Source organism: Chrysochloris asiatica, unplaced genomic scaffold (genome assembly GCF_000296735.1).
Source record: "Chrysochloris asiatica unplaced genomic scaffold, ChrAsi1.0 scaffold00148, whole genome shotgun sequence".
Classification (NCBI taxonomy): domain Eukaryota; kingdom Metazoa; phylum Chordata; class Mammalia; order Afrosoricida; family Chrysochloridae; genus Chrysochloris; species Chrysochloris asiatica.
Genome location: NW_006408666.1, coordinates 3,275,721 through 3,289,960, shown reverse-complemented (window position 1 = coordinate 3,289,960; position 14,240 = coordinate 3,275,721).

Here is a 14,240-nt window from a genome sequence, read left to right as displayed (position 1 = left end):
TATATATACACACACAAAATTGTACCACAGACACTTCCAATGTATTTCCTAAGCTGTTGTTGTTATTCTTGAGCATCAGGGAATCAGTTCTGACTCATAGCGACCCTGTCTAGGGTTTTAAAGGAGCAGTTGGTGGGTTTGAACCATTGACTTTGTGGTTAGCATTCCAATACGGATCCTACAGCACACATCAGGACTACATTTGTTATTTCCTAAATTAGATACCCAAAATGATTGTTTTTGCTGTTGTTAAGTGCCTTCGAGTCTTTCAGTAGATTCCAACCCATAGCAACCCTGTATAGGGTTTCCGAGGAGCGACTGGTGAGCATGAACTGCTGACCTTGCAATTCAAGCTGACGCTGCAGTCCAGCACATTAACCTGCAGCACTGACTAGGAGTCCAAAAGGACTAGAACCACTCTAATGCTACTGAACATAAGAAATGTGAAAAAAGGAAAAGTCAAATTCACAAGAGAGAGTAGTTTTACACCATTACTGGCATTGCTTACTTTTGGAAAATATAAAAACAAGACCAAATGAACATCCAGCTCCCTGTCTTCAGAGTCTTAAAGCAGGCAAGTTGTCCTGAGATTTCAACTTCATCCGATTCCCATAATCAGGCTTTGATTTGGTCAGGATTTGTTTGTATTTCTCACCTACATTTCATCTATAAGAAATCTATAAAGCTGTAACATACCTGAATTTTTATCTGTGTCTGTGCCCTAAAACTTCTCATACCCAGCACTGAACTCAATGCCTAAAATAGTTTCTGGATTATGGTAGAACAAAAGATATGTTGTTGTTTTAATTTACTTGGATTTAATTGAATTGAAAGAGTATGAAGCATTTAATTCTTATTCTTTTTATGCATTGCAGAAAAATGATATGAACACTTTGAAAATGCTTACTAGTTTTAATTTGTTGTTGTTGTTAAGTGCTGTCAAGTCGGTTCAACAATAGGGTTTCCAAGGAGCAGCTGGTGACCTTGAACAACCGACCTTGCAGTTCAAACGACTTTTCTGTCTGACACCTTAGCCCACAGCACCACACCAGGACTCTGGAAATCCTATATAGGTTCGCTATGAGTCGGAAGTGACTCTGTGACACATAACCACCACCACCACCATAGTATGAGAGTAGACTCCAGGTGTGGCACTGTAGGATCAGCACTGGACTGAAAACTAAGATTGGCAGTTCACACCCACCAGCTGCTCCTTGGTAACCCTACACAGGCTCGCTTTAAGTCAGAACCAACTCAACGATATTTAACGTCAACAACATAGTAAGAAAAGTCCTGATTTTAACTGGGCGTATGGCTGCCCAGAATGAACACTATGATTCCCAGACTTTTTATTGCAGTTAAGTTGAATGAGGTGAAAACTGTCATGCAGCTCCTATCTGGAAACGTTTTGAAAAGACAATAACACATACCCTTAATCATCCTTCTTCATTCCTTCCTCTGTCTTCATGTCCCAAACACAGAAGAGCTGTTACAGTGGTACATGCCATGCTGGGATGTGGAGAGGAGCAAACACACTAGCGGGAGTGAATCTTGAGAACTCACAAGTTCTGAGATGCTCATCTCCACATGAGAATGTTTCAAACAAAGAACTTCTATTATATTTAAATGCTGTGGCACCATAGGATCAGCACTAGACTGCTAACAACAGAGTTGGTGGTTCAAAGCCACTTCTTAGCAACCCTATACAGTGTCACTATGAGTCAGAATTGAACCAACAGCACTTAGCAACAACAACAACAAATCTTATTTGATTCCTACTCATCTGCCAGTTTGTTGTACTATGTGGCTTTCATGTGGTTGTAATGCTGGAAGCTATGCAGAGTCACCCAGAGTGGATAGGTTTCAGTGGGACTTCCAGACTAAGACAGAACAGAAAGAAGGAGTCGCAGGTGACTTCTGAATGGTTAGCTACTGAAAACCTTATGAATGACAACAGAATAATGTCATCTATAGGTGGGATGCTGCAGGTTAATGAGCTGGGCTGCAAGGTTGGATTGAATCTCAAGGTTGGCAGTTCAAGCTCACCAGCTGCTCCTTGGAAGCCCTATACAGGATCACTATGAGTCAGAACTGACTTAATGGCATTTAACAACAGCAACAACACAGTGCCAGAAGATGAGCTTTACAGGTTGGAAGGAACTCAAAATATAAATGGGGAAGAGATACTTCCAAAAGTAGAGTTGACCTTAATGATGTGAATGGAACAAAGTTTTGGGGACCTTCATTTACTGATGGAGTATAACTCAAAATGAGGAGAAACAGCTGCACATATCCATGATTTAGAAGAGGAACTGGAACTAGAGACATCATTGCAGATGTTAGTGGGTCTTGGCTGAAAGCAGGGAATGCCAGAAAGATGTTTACTTGTGCTTTTTTGACTACACAATAACGTACTATTGAAGTTATGCTTGATAGAGCAAACTATGGATCATAACAAACTACTCTTCTATTAGATACAGATCGAATAGTCTTCTATTGTGTATACTTAACAAGGGGCAGGTATTCAAATAAGACAATGGAATACCAAATGGCTTAAAATCAGGAAAGGTTTGTTCCAGAGTTGTGTCCTTTCACCATACTGAGCCAATCAGTGTGCTAGGCAAACAATCTGAGAAGCTGAATTGTATGGAGAGGGTAGCATCAGGATTGGAGGAAGACTCTTTAACAACTTATGAAATGCAGATGATACAACCTTGCTTGCTGGAAGCAAAGAGGACTTAAAGTACTTACTAATGAAGGTCAAGGACAATAGCCTTCGGTATGATTATGCCTCAATGTAAAGAAAAAAGTAATAAATCCTCACAACTGGACCAATAACTACCACCAAGATATATGAAGAAAAGGTTGAATTTGTCAAAGACTTCATTTTTCATGCTTGATTTCTTGACTGCTGTTTCCATGAGTGTTGATTGTGGATCCATGCAAAATGAAGTCTTTGACAACTTCAGTCCTTCCTCCTTTTATCATGATGGTATTTATTGGTCCAGTTGTGAGGATTTTTTGTTGTTGTTGTCCCTTTAGATTGAGGTGCAAGGAGTACAGCCAGAATGCTCCCTAGAAGAAGGCAAAGCAAATGACTTCATCTTTTTCTTTAGATATGTTGTCAGAAGGGACTGGTCCTGTCTTTATCTTCATGCTTGGTAAAGTGAAGGGTCAGCAAAAAAGAAGAAAACTCCAACCAGATGGAGTGACGAAGTGACAGCAACAATCTGAAGACATAACAGGACCAGGCAGTGTTCCCTTCTGTTGTGTATGGGGTTCCTATGAGCTGGAACTCACTCCTTGGTACTTGACAACAACTTTGTAGACTTTTAGAATTGATGTCATGGTTTTCTAGTATGTAATTTTCATTCTATTTTTTTTTTTCCAGCTTCTTCATGTCAGCTATAACTTAGAATATATCTTTAAACAGATATATTTGGCGAGGGAAAAAAAAGACACTTTTGGTTTTAAGATCATAGTATATGCATCTGTGTATACATTTTACAAAAGTCAAATTTTATATGTTTGATAGAGGCCTATCAAACAAATGGATGTTGTTGTTAAGTGCCATGAAATCAGTTCCAACACATAGTTACCCTGTATAAGATTATAGTGGGTATGAACTTCTGACCTTGTGGTCCGTAGTCCAGTGCTGACCCTATGGTACCACACCAGGTGTTAGAGATGGACATTGTTGTTGTTGTTAAATGCTGTCGAGTCACTTCCGACTCACAGTGGCTCTGTATAGGGTTTCCAAGGAGTGGCTGGTGAGCTCGAACTGCTGACCTTGTAGTTCAAACCCACTTTGTAATTGAGTACCACAAGGATTCCAGAAATCAGTAGAAAGGATAGCTTAAGAATTTCCATGGACCTGAACTAAGAAGAGAAGTTGCATTAATATAGCTGCTTAAAGGACAATGAGTTTCTGTTAAGGACGATGGAACCATTTGGAAAGGAATAATGCTAATGGTTGAACAACAGTATAAACCTAACTGATTCCACTGTTTGCTCTACATGAATGTTGAAAAGACCCAACGATTTGTTATCTGCATATTTGCTGCAATAAAAATTATATTAAAAAAAAAGATGAACTTAATTATATTTGACTTTTTTTCTTTATAGTGCTTATACATATTTTCAGTTCAAACTGCCCAAATCTTCATTTTTATGAAAGCGTTCTTTAACGTCTATGCAGTGGCTTATTCCTTTTCTTTTGGCCCCCTTGTTTGGCTTCATTATCCTGCAAAGTTCTCTGGATCTTGACTTATAGCTCTTTTTCACTAAAGATGCAAAATGCAGATAGAAACTATGGCAGAAGACTGATTTTCTTGGAGCAAGGGAATGCTACAGAAAGGGAGCTCCCTGCCTTCCTGGCGGCTGTTGCCTCTTCAATTACAGCTCCTTCCCTGTCCTCCTGTGGGGCTCTGCAGGCTGACTTGTTAGGGAACAGACAACAGAAAGCCGACTCAGAGAAGGCCCCAAAATTAATCTCACCCAGTACATTAGGAAACACTTCGCTGACATTTGCTGTCCCTGCCAGCCCTAATAAAGAGATTTTTACCTGTATTTGCCTATTCAACACTTCAGCCCCTCAGCCAATTTTGGAAATTATTTCTGATTGATGGTTCTCTTTCAGGTTGGTGTCATCCTGTTGTCAATTATGGCTCAAAGCAAATGCTAAGTGAATGCTGGCTGGTGAAATTAATAAGGGAAACCTTTACTCAAAAACCTAGAAAGAGGCTTCTAAAGAGGATCATTCAGCCAGGCAATAGCTCTGAGGCGGCTTGTGATATTTCTAGGCAAGACTGAGAGGTACATGGTGAATTCAGTCACACGCAAAAGAGAGAAGCGTTTTTCTCTCCATTCAGTGTTTCAGATGAAGTCACTTTGGAGAGCACAAAGATCACCGTGAAGACATTCAGTTTCCATTTCTCTCAGATGTGGCCCTGAGCCACATGTATATTTTGCCAAAGGAAGCCCGTCTTTCCCTCTAGTTTGTAATCACAAACTGTTCAATGGCATTACAAACCCCTAAGTATTGGAAAGACACAGCATTTCCCTTATTATTTTAAAGATCACTACTATCAATGGCCTGGTGTGGCGTTATGGGATAAAGTCTGTTTGAACCACAAGGTTGGCAGTTCAAACTCACCAGCTGCTCTTTGGAAACCCTATACAGGGTCACTTGCTATGAGTCAAAACTGACTCATTGTCACAACAACAACAACTACATCAATGTCTTAATTTCCTATAGTTGACAAAACAAAATACCACAAAGTGGGTGCTTTTGAAAACAATTTTTTTTTTAATCTTCTAGTTCTGGAGGCGAAGGGGTCAAGTGCAAGCCTCAGGAAGGCTAGGATGTTCCCTAAGGTACTAGGGGATGTGGATCCGTTGTCTCTCTGACTTCTTGTGTGTGTGTGCATTTGTGCCTTATAGGTGCAGTTTCACCTGGATTTGTCTTTTACCCATGTGTCTGTTATCCTCTTTTATAGCAATCACTTAGAGGAGTGAGGACCCCTCCCACTGCAATATGACCTTGAGAACATATATCACCTGCAAAACCCTTCCTGATTTCCCCAAACAAGGTCACATTCATAGCTACAGGGGTTTGAAGTTCAACCTCTCTTTTTGTGAGCAAGACTGAACGCATAGCAATAGATAATAGTCCTGGTGTGGAGCTGCAGATAATGCGCCAGACTGCACAACCATTTGAACTTCAAGGTCGGAGGTTCAAGCTCACCAGCTGCTCCTCAGAAACCCTGTACAGGGTTGCTATGGGTCAGAACCTACTTGACCGAACTTAACATCAACAACAACAACAGGTTTATAAGAGAGGAAGTCAAAAGTGTTGTCATTAGAGTTCATACACACTTAAGTTTCTCTAAACAAAATGTGCTTAAACTTGGCTCTGCAATGAATAGATGCTGTAGACAAGTTTTCTCAGCAATACATTTCCAGATAAAGTCCAGTCAAAAATGTCTTTCAAGGGAATCTGCTGAGTCAGTTAAATTCAAGACAGAGAGCTCAGCTCAGAAGGCTGTGATGATTCCAAAGGAGTAATCTTGATCCATTTTTATGAACGACAGAGGACAAACATGAGAGTTTATTAGGAAGAAGCTTTAAGAAAATTGGAAACTATGTTAGTTTAAAAAAAAAAAAAAAGCGAGGAAAGTTGTACAGAATAATTTTCTTTTTTTCCCATCACAACACACTTGTTCATTCTTTAAGGGAGAAAGGGCTGTCCTTTGAGAATTTCATTGGAAAATCTTACGCCATCTAGTCTACAGTTCTGATCTTTCCACTACCTACTATTTTTTGCTTCTCAAACTCAAAGAATGTTTAAGAGGAACACAATTTGAATCTCTGACGGATGTCAAAACTGCTATTCAGACATGGTGCATTACCACAGATAAAAGTTATTATGTATCTATTCATGAGGTTCACAAACAACACCAGCCTCCTAGAAACACAGTCCAGAACCTTCTGAGTCACACTGAGTGAACCAGGTCAAAGCACAGCCAACCGATTTAAGCAGCAATAAAGGGGAACTTATTTATGTGTTTTATCCAAGCCACCCCCGAATCTGATTATATATAACTTTGTGTGTGGTGGATGCATTTTTTAATTGAGATCAAAGTTATTTACCATTAAATCCAACATTTTAAGCATTTTAAGATGTAAAATTCAATGGCATTTAGAATGTTGTACAACCACCAGCACCATTAATTTCCAGAACATTTCTGTCATCCCAACAAGAAACCCTGTATGCACTAAGAAGTCATTCCCCATCCCTACCTCTTTCTGGAAGCCACTACTGCATCTTCTGTTTCATGGATTTGCAAATTCTGGACATTGCGTGTAAATGGAATTGTACACTGTATGGTCTTTTGTGTCTGCCTTTGTCCACTTAGCAGAATGTTTCCAGTGGTCATCCATGCTGAAGCGTGTATCAGTGCTTCATGCCTTTTGATGACTGTAAAACAATTCATTATATGACTGCTAACAAAGGGCTGGTGTTCAAACCCACCAGCTACTCCACACAAGCAAAGACCTGGCAATCAGCTCCCATAAGGGTTGTTGTTTGTTTTGCTGGAGTACTGGTGTGGTGCTGCTCACAATACAATTACAACCTAGAAACTCCTATTCAACAGTTCTACTCTATTCTATAGGACACCTGTGTGTCAGAATCAGCCGGATGGCGCCTAACACCAAGCATGGTCATTCCATGATTATAGTACAAACACTTAGCATGGAAGATTCACCACAGCTACACCATCTTACATTCACATCAGCAATTTATGAGGGTTCCAATTTGTCCACATCCTCACCAACACTTGCTACTTTCTAATTTTTCAAAATTATTGTTATAACCATCTTGTTCATGTTGTTACATGTCATCGAGTCAGCCCCAACTCATAGTTATCCTGCATAAAGTTTCTGAGGCTGTAAATATGGGAACAGAAAACTCTGACTTTCTCTTACAGAGTGGCTGGTGGATTTGAACTGCTGATCTTGTGGTTAGCAGCCCAGTGCTTATCCTACAGAGTCATCTGCATTCCCTTATAACCATCTTAGTGACAACTAATGGCACTGATCATCTTTTCATGTCCATGTTGGTCATGCATAGATCTTCATTGGACAAATGTCTATTCCAATTTTTTGCCCACTTATTAATCAGGCTGTTTATGCTTTTGTTGTTGAGCTGTAAGTATTCTTTAAGTATTTTAGACCTTTGACCAGATTATCAGTTATTGCTGTGTGTCATCAAGTCATTTTGATTCATGAGTGAGCCCATGTGACAGAGTAGAACTGCCCCACAGAGTTAGTCTTGGTGGGGCACTGTAGGACAGACATTGGACCCCAACATTGATTTGGACCATAAGGTCAGCAGTTCAAACTCACTAACTGCTCCTCAGAAACTATATACAAGGTTGATAAGGATAAGAACTGACTCGACAGCACTTATCAACAACAAACAACCTTTATGGGAACAGATGACTAGGCATTTTCTCCCACAGAGCTGCTGGTGGATTCAAGAGACTGACCGTACAGTTAGCTCTTAATCATCGTACCCCCAGAGCTTCATAGTAGATGACTCCAACTCTGAATATTTTCAAGCTGGGCAGTTTTACCTCCATCCTTTAGCATTGGGCTAGTAGGTTTATAACGTCAAACTTCTGATCCCAACTGCTTTATTCCACAAACGGTTCTTGCTAGATGTGTCTGATTTATTTCACCCAGCATGATGTCTTCAAGGTTTACCCATGTGGCAGTGTGTGTATGACTTTCTTTCCTGCTTATGAATGGATGACTGCTTATACCGTATGGATACTCTACATTTGATTTCTTTGTAGCTATGCTGATGGAAACAGTTGTTTTCACCTTTCGACTGTTGTGGCTAATGCTTCAGTAAACACTGGTGTTTATGAAGGGAAGAGAGTTTTAAAATGTACAATTGCAATATAGAAGTAGATATAGATAAAAAATATACAAATAGAATCTAGTCCACATGGATTCTAACAGGAATTCTGAGGGAGAAGAGAAATCACTCATTTAGTGTCTTAGCCATTTTGGAATACTGCATGACGATCTTATCATTCCTTATCAGTGAAGTTCTAGGTTAGGTTTTAGACGTTCAGACCAAACTGCTTTGCCTGAAAATCTTGCAAACTTCTCCTGATCTAAGAATTTTATTCTGGGCTCCTCCATCTTCTCTTTCCAGAATAATTTGGATTGAGTATCAAAACTGTACAATTAAGAAACAAAAGTTCAGATTTTTGAATGGCAGAGTGATAAAAGATCCTATCTTTGCAAATTCCCCAAAACACAGATGATATTTTATTCGAAGAAGCCTTGTTTGCCTTCAAAATCCCAAACTCTAGAACAGTAGTGGACAGATACCCACTGGACTCCCTAGTTAATAAAACTACCTTCTAGCTCCTAAATCAATGAGGGTTCCATTTCAACATTTACTTGAATGGAAGATCCTGAAGAAAATGAAAAAGTAAGAAAGAGGAGAAACTCAGAATTTATGTTAAGTGTCTAGATGAGACATCTTTAACAGTGATATTACATAGTATACCCAAACTCTCAGATTATATGTCTTGGTACTCAGTTTTAGGCTCTTGTTAACTAGCAACTAGGGAGCTCTAGTAGCATAGTGGTTACAAGTTGGGCTGCTAACCTCAAGGTCAGCTGTTTGAAACTACCAGCTGTTCCACAGGAGAAAGATAAGGCTTTCTGCTCCTGTAAAGATTTACAGCCTCAGAAACCCTATACAGGATCACTATGAGTTGGAACCGACTCCACATCACATAAACAATCATCCAACAACTAACAACTGTATAGGAGTTATACTTCCTCCAAGACAGACTTGTTCATTCTTCTGGCAGTCTATGTATTTGGTGTATTCTTTGCCAAAACCATAACTCAGAGGCATCGATTTTCCTTAGTTCTTTCCTATCCATTGTCCAGCTTCCACACACACACACACACACACACACACACACACACACACACACACACACACACACACTCACACACACACACACACTCACACACAGACACATACACACACATAATATGAGGTGATTGAAAATACCAAGGCATGGGTCAGGCACACCTTAATCCTCAAAGTGACATCTTTGGCTAGCTGTCTGGTCAATTTACAGGAAAGATCCATATTTGTGCACATTCCAAAGAAAAGTGATCCAACAAAAGTGGAAATTATCAAACAATATCATTTATATGAGGTCATGTCCGCCCTTTTAAATATACAATTTTTATCCCCCACAAAAAGTTCTGGAAAAGGGTATAATTTTCTTTATTTCATTAAGGAGAAAAATAAAATTCTGAAAACATGTGTAACAACCAAAATTCTATTAGTTAATATGTGATGAAGTCTGCCTTTAGACTTACCTCTTTAACATCAAATTTCATGGCCCACATGAACGCACACAGAGCCATTTAGAATAAAAGATGTTTTCCCTACATATTAAACAGTGGAGTGGGAAAGAGTCATATAAAATGTAAAAGGGGAAAAAGAAAAATACCAGATACTAAATGCAAATTAGTAAGAAGTTGGGGGAAAAATTTGGTAAAAGTTCTATTAAATTGTATATGTGAAGTACATCAATTAAGGACTATATTTTCTCAATTTGAACATTTAAAACTACTTCTACACTTCCTGTGTTGCTTGTCAGCAGAGTTCATAAAAGGGATAAATAGATCTCTTGGAGTTTTATAGTTTTGCTGTTGAAGAAATCAGTAGCCCTTCTCTAATTATCACAACCCAGCATCTCTTGTTGAATGGAAGCTACATCTTTGGAATTACTCAAGTGGAGGTAGTAAATACCAGATTAAAGTGTTATCTTAAAAAATCTAAAACCCCATTATAGGTGGTTGAAAAACTGCTTACTGGAAATGCTCCAACTCTTCCTTCATGAACACAATCTCTGCCAGCCACTTAGCTCTACTCTCTGTTAGGTAGGCAACGTGCTCTAATTGGAAGTCTTTTCCATGGAAAGGCAATTTCTCAACAACGTCTTGTTTTTGCCAATTGCCAATCATTTCATAAAACATGTCCAATAATTTCTACTAGACATGACACCAGGCTACCAAAGTTTTCTTCCATAGAGACAGCTCTTTCAGATGATCAGTTCAACTTTCAGCTTTAGATATTCTGTCCAGCTCTGTATTCCTCAAGTTCTCTGAAAGTAAAACCAGTTGATCTCCCACTTGTAGGTTCAGCTTATCTCCACTCATAGACTAGTCACATGGAATACTGGGATTTTAAGGAGACCAGTACCTGGCCGCTGATATTCTGTGCATCTTTGATCTTCTTCTATGGCTAATAATATAGAAAGAAAGTGGGGAAGATGATAGGGAGGAGAGACATAGAAAATTTGTTATTTTTCGAGCCATTATTATTTCTGCCTTTGGGATTTTGTAGTCACTTGCTCTTGCTTCTGCCTGGAACATTCTGCTTCTAGTTTTTTGACATCTCAGTGTAACTAATCTTTCAGGTCACAAGTCAAACACAAATTCTGCAGAGACACCTTTCCTGAATATTCAATTATAGTAGCCCCTAACTCTCCAAATCCACTCAACAACAACACTCCCTTCAAATACTACAATTAATAACTGTGGCAAAGTTATCCATAGTCTGGGTCTGGGCAACAAAAGGTCAGGGGAGATGCTGATGGTTATATGATGCAGTTGTGAGTGATTGTTAACAGGGCTATGTGTGATTGGTCCATTTTGCCATTCTGTGGGGCATAAAATGAGCAGTATCAGAAGCAGAAGGGGGAAATCTCACTACCACCAAATAAGAAGAGCCAGGGGGGCAGCGTGTCCTTTGGACTCTGAGATCCTTGTTCATTGAGCCATCTCAACTCAGGAGCAGAAGCTGTGGTTCTAGAGGAATGGCAGAGGAGCAGCAATAGCAGAGCCAAGATCCAGAGCACAAGACAGAGGAGGTGGGCCCACCCACGGGGCAAGAGGCTTGCTTACAGATTGGGGTGCCTCCAGATACTTTATTGGGGAAGCGATGGAGCTAGAGCAAAGTGCCTTCAGGTGGAGTCGTATGGTGGAGCGATGTGCCCTGTGAGTATTTATTAGCAGTGCTAAAAAAGCTTTGTAACATTGGCTGGAAAGAGAGCGAGGCCTGCCTGTGGGTACAGCTGTGAGTAGAGGCTGTCTTAACTGGAAGAATGTTAGAGTAAAGGCTGCCCTGAGCATTTTCTGATTCTCTATAGTAGCCTGCTAACGTCTCTAATAAACCCATAACCGTGAGTAGGGTGTCTGAGTTCTGTGTGGCCACTGCACTGAATTCTCAAACCAGCTGATAACAGTACAGAGTTCTGTGGGAAACACGGTTTTCAACAACCATAATGTCTCTGTTTTTGTTTATCTCATTACAAGGGAAGTTTCCTGAGAACAGGAAGCATATATTTTTCTTCAATGCTGAACTATATTAAACTTATTGAAAATGATTGATGTTGGGTTAGTTCACCAAATGCTTCTTGAGATTTCCTTTGTTTTTATTTCTATTTGCACACACACACACACAAAGCAGAATCCATGGAATCATGGTCTAGGGTCACAACTAGTGTGGTGGTTCTCTTGTTTCTTTTTTTATGTTGTTGGGCAGCATCTCAGCAACCCTTTGCTAACACAAAGTTGTGGGCCAGTTAAGTCATTTCCCTTACAGGTTAATTGCCTTAGATTTTTTCATTAATGCTGGACTTCCGTCTAAGTTCTAGAGATGATTTGAGTTCAGTTTTCTTCCCACTGTATCCATGCCTACTTTGGTACCATGAACATAAGAGCTCTGAAAAAGAGGAAGATGAACCCTAACATTGTGTCTGTGCTCCATTTCCACATGGGTGTCATTTTGTCCAGAGCCCCATCCTCACTCCCTTGAGAGCAGGCAGACGCCTCTGATTCTGACCCTCAGGGGAGTCCTGCTGCACAGATGGACCTGCGTCCTGAGCACCGTGACTGTAGTCTGACAACTTCATGAGCTATGCGTCTATACTGGACGATGGCAGACCTCAATCACTTCCTCAGACATTTTCATACTGGCTGTTGCCAGGTCTCCCCAAGGCAGAGAATGAGCATGCCTGAGGGGTACCAGTGCTATGCCCCGATGTCATCAGATACGAACAGTGTTTCTATGAGACAATTATCTTAGGTCCCTACTTGTGCCAACCCTAATGCTGCTTCTTAGCTTGGCATTGGGTGAAGAAATTCTCATTTGTAACGGTCAGTTATAAATTAAGACATTCCGTTTTCACATACTGATAAACAAATTGGATCAGAAAACATGTTCTCTAAACTTTTCTGATTGTTTTTATCAGTTGAAGACAATCAAATATCTTCAACAACTTTTTTTTTTTTTGGTAAATAATGTAGATCTAGCTGTAGGATAAAGAGTTGGACCTCCAGGTCAGTTTTAACCCCAAGGTCGGCAGTTCAAATTCAACAGCTACTCTTCAGAAGCCCTTTATAGTGTCACTATGAGTCATAAATAATTAGACAGCACTTAACAACAACAATACTATAAAAGGAAGGAGCCCTGGTAGAATAGTGGAGTATGAGCTGGGCTGCGAACTCTAGGATCAGTACTTCGAATCTACCAGCACTCTGTGGGAGTAAGATTTATAGCCTCAGAAACCCTACAAAGCGTTGCTATAACACAGAAGTAACTTGGTGACATACAAGTTACCACCGTCCTATTATCAAAGGAGCCATGTTTGGTGCTGTTGAATCAGCACTGACTGGACTGCTAACCAGAGGTCTTCAGTTCAAACCCACCAGCCAATTATCAGGAACTCTCTACAGGGTCACTGTGAGTCAGAACCCACATGATGGCGCTTACCAACAGCAACAATCTACAGAACCCTAGTGGTGTAATTACTAAGCTCTCAGCTGATAATAAAAAGGTTAGCTATTTGAACTCAGTCAGCTGCCCCCCGTGAGAAAAATCTGGTGATCCTCTGCAAAGGTTACAACCAAGAAAACCCTGTAAGTCATGTCTACTCTGTTACACGGGGTCCCTGTGAGGCAAAATCAGCTCCATGGCAACCACAACATGCTATTCTACATATTGAAGTCTATACATTTCAAATGACTTAAATAAAATAAGAGGAATATCAGTTTTGTTCATCAATGGAGCATCTTGTGTACTCCTTGTACACTCCCAGACTGGAGGCCATGACTTTCAGAGAGCTGCTCTCAGGCGGGTCCACAAAGGAAGGCTCAAGATGTGTGGCTGTGCTACACCTTCAAGCCACTGACGATATTTACACTCCACTGCACTTACTGATCTGGTGGACATGTGGTGACCTCAAACTATTGAAGTGTAAGATTAAATAAAGAGTCTCAAGACACTGATAAGGTCTATGAATGCCTATTATTCACACAGCAAAATCAGGTAAGTCTTGTGGTTTTCTATTTGACACACAGAACCAGTTTTATTCAACATGTAAATCCTAGTTGATTCTGACTTATGGTGATGCCATGTGTGTCCGAATAGAAGTGTGCTCCATCGAGTTTTCAGTGGCTTGTTTCTTTGGAAGCACATTGCTAGGTCTTTCTTCTGAGGCCAATCGGAGTGGACTCAAACGTCCATCCTTTTGGTTTGCAGCCAAAAACGCTCACCATTTGCACCCCTAGGGACTCCATATGACACATTGTTGTTGTTAAGTACGGTCAGGTTGGTTCCGGCTCAT